This window comes from Triticum urartu, chromosome 7, assembly GCF_003073215.2.
Source record: "Triticum urartu cultivar G1812 chromosome 7, Tu2.1, whole genome shotgun sequence".
Lineage (NCBI taxonomy): Eukaryota > Viridiplantae > Streptophyta > Magnoliopsida > Poales > Poaceae > Triticum > Triticum urartu.
The window spans coordinates 281,226,007-281,230,089 of NC_053028.1; positions in this window are offsets into that span (position 1 = coordinate 281,226,007).

Consider the following 4,083-nt stretch of genomic DNA (forward strand, 5'->3'; position numbering starts at 1 on the left):
GCTTTCCATTGAAAAACACTTTCCAAATAACCCTATATGCTTTCCAGAAATTCTACGTCATTCTGATCAACAATATGTCAACAACATATACTCATCAGAAATTCTATAGTGCTCCCACTCACTTCTTTGGAAATACAAGTTTCTCATAAACTTCGTATACACCCAAAATCTTTGATCATCTCATCAAAGCATACATTCCAACTCCGAGATGCTTACTCCAGTCCTTAGAAGGATTGCTAGAGCTTTGCATACTTATTAGCATCTTTCAGGATTGACAAAACCTTCCGGTTGTATCACATACAACCTTTCCTCAAGAAAATCATCGAGGAAACAATGTTTTGACATCCTATCTGCAAGATTTCATAAATAATGCAGTAATCGCTAATATAATTCCAACAGACTCTTAGCATCGCTACGAGTGAGGAAGTCTCACCGTAGTCAACTCCTTGAACTTGTCGGAAAACATCTTAACGACAAGTCGAGCTTTCTTAATGGTGACATTTACCATCATTGTTCGTCTTCCTTTTTTTTAAAATCCATCTGTACTCAATAGCCTTACGACCATCGAGCCGTTCTGCCAAAGTCTACACTTTGTTTTTATACATGGATCCTCTCTCGGATTTTATGGCCTCGAGCCATTTATCGGAATCCGGGCTCACCATCGCTTCTCCATAGCTCGTAGGCTCATTGTTGTCTAGCAACATGACTTCCAAGACAAGATTACGTACCACTCTGAAGTAGTACGCATCCTTGTCATCCTACGAGGTTTGGGAGTGACTTGATCCGAAGTCTCATAATCAATATCATAAGTTTCCACTTCAATTGGTGTAGGTGCCACAGGAACAACTTCCTGTGCCCTGCTACACACTAGTTGAAGTGAAGGTTCAATAACCTCATCAAGTCTCCACCATCCTCCCACTCAATTCTTTCGAGAGAAACCTTTCCTCGAGAAAGGACCCGATTCTAGAAACAATCCCTTATTGCTTTCGAACCTGAGATAGGAGGTATACCCAACTGTTTTGGGTGTCTTATGAAGATGCATTTATCCGCTTTGGGTTCGAGCTTATCAGCCTGAAACTTTTTCACATAAGCGTCGCAGCCCCAAACTTTTAAGAAATGACAGCTTAGGTTTCTCTAAACCATAGTTCATACAGTGTCATCTCATCGGAATTACGTGGTGCCCCTTTTAAAGTGAATGTGGTTGTCTCTAATGCCTAACCCATAAACTATCGTGGTAATTCGATAAGAGACATCATGGTATGCATCATATCCAATAGGGTGCAGTTATGATGTTCGGACACACCATCACACTATGGTGTTCCAGGCTGTATTAGTTGTGAAACAATTTCCACAATGTCTTAATTCTGTGCCAAACTCGTAATTCAGATATTCATCTCTATGATCATATCATAGATATTTTATCCTCTTGTCACGACGATCTTTCAACTTCACCCTGAAATTACTTGAACCTTTCAATAATTCAGACTCGTGATTTATCAAGTAAATGTACTCAACATCTACTCAAATCATCTGTGAAGTAAGAACATAACGATATCCACTACACGCCTCAGCACTCATTGGACTGCACACATCAAAATGTATTACTTCCAACAAGTTGCTTTCTAGTTCCATTTTACTGAAAACGAGGCTTTCAGTCATCTTGCCCATGTGGTATGATTTGCATGTCTCAAGTGATTAAAAATCAAGTGAGTCCAAACGATCCATCTGTATAGAGTTTCTTCATGCATATCTACCAATAGGCATGGTTCGCATGTCTCAAACTTTTCAAAAATGAGTGAGTCCAAAGATCCATCAACATGGAGCTTCTTCATGCGTTTTATACCGATATGACTTACGTGGCAGTGCCACAAGTAGGTGGTACTATTATTACTATCTTTTGGCATGAACATGTGTATCACTACGATCGAGATTCAATAAACCATTCATTTTAGGTGTAAGACCATTGAAGGTATTATTCAAATAAACAGAGTAACCATTATTCTCCTTAAATGAATAACCGTATTGCGATAGACATAATCCAATCATGTCTATGCTCAACGCAAACACCAAATAACAATTATTTAGGTTTAACACCAATCTCGATGGTAGAGGGAGCGTGCGATGCTTGATCATATCAACATTGGAAACACTTCCAACACATATCGTTAGCTCACCTTTAGCTAGTCTCCGTTTATTCCGTAGCTTTTATTTCGAGTTACTAACACTTAGCAACTGAACCGGTATCTAATACCCTGGTGCTACTAGGAGTACTAGTAAAGTACACATCAACACAATGTATATCCAACATACTTCTATCGACCTTGCCAGCCTTCTAATCTACCAAGTATCTAGGGTAATTCTGCTCCAGTGGCTGTTCCCCTTATTACAGAAGCACTTAGTCTCGGGTTTGGGTTCAACCTTGGGTTTCTTCACTAGAGCAGCAGCTGAATTGCCATTTCATGAAGTATCCCTTCTTGCCCTTGCCCATCTTGAAACTAGTGGTTTCACCAACCATCAACAATTGATGCTCCTTCTTGATTTCTACTTTTGTGGTGTCAAACATCACGAATATCTCAAGGATCATCATATATGTCCCTGATATATTATAGTTCATCACGAAGCTCTAGCTGCTTGGTGGTAATGACTTCGGAGAACTATCACTATTTCATTTGGAAGATCAACTCCCACTTGATTCAAGCGATTGTTGTACTCAGACAATCTGAGCACAAGCTCAACAATTGAGCTTTTCTCCCTTAGTCTGCAGGCTAAGAAAATCGTCGGAGGTCTTATACCTCTTGACGTGAGCACGAGCCTGAAATCCCAATTTCAGCCCTCGAAACATCTCATATGTTTCGCGACGTTTCAAAAACCGTCTTCGGTGCCTCAACTCTAAACCGTTTAACTGAACTATCACGTAGTTATCAAAACGTGTATGTCAGATGTTCGCAACATCCACAGCCGACGTTCGAGGTTCAGCACACTGAGCGGTGCATTAAGGACATAAGCCTTATAAGAAGCAATGAGGACAATCCTCAGTTTACGGACCTAGTCCGCATAATTGCTACTATCAACTTTCAACTAAAATTTTCTCTAGGAACATATCTAAAACGTAGAACTGAAGCGTGAGCTATGACATAATTTGCAAAATCCTTTTGACTATTTCAGGATAATTAAGTTCATCTTATGAACTCCCACTCAGATAGACATCCCTCTAGTCATCTAAGTGATTACATGATCCGAGTCAACTAGGCCGTGTCCGATCATCACGTGAGACGGACTAGTCAACATCGGTGAACATCTTCATGTTGATCGTATCTACCATACGACTCATGCTCGACCTTTCGGTCTCTTGTGTTCCGAGGCCATGTTTGTACACATGCTAGGCTCGTCAAGTCAACCTAAGTGTTTTGCGTGTGTAAATCTGTCTTACACCCGTTGTATGTGAACGTAAGAATCTATCACACCCGATCATCACGTGGTGCTTCGAAACGACGAACTTTCGCAACGGTGCACAGTTAGGGGGAACACTTTCTTGAAATTTTAATGAGGGATCATCTTATTTACTACCGTCGTTCTAAGCAAATAAGATGCATAAACATGATAAACATCACATGCAATCAAATAATAGTGACATGATATGGCCAATATCATATAGCTCCTTTGATCTCCATCTTGGGGCTCCATGATCATCTTGTCACCGGCATGACACCATGATCTCCATCATCATGATCTCCATCATCGTGTCTTCATGAAGTTGTCTCGCCAACTATTACTTCTACTACTATGGCTAACGGTTAGCAATAAAGTAAAGTAATTACATGACGTTTATATTGACACGCAGGTCATAAATAAATAAAGACAACTCCTATGGCTCCTGCCGGTTGTCATACTCATCGACATGCAAGTCGTGATTCCTATTACAAGAACATGATCAATCTCATACATCACATATATCATTCATCACATCCTTTGGCCATATCACATCACATAGCATACCCTGCAAAAACAAGTTAGACGTCCTCTAATTGTTGTTTGCATGTTTTACGTGGCTGCTATGGGTTTCTAGCAAGAACGTTTCTTACC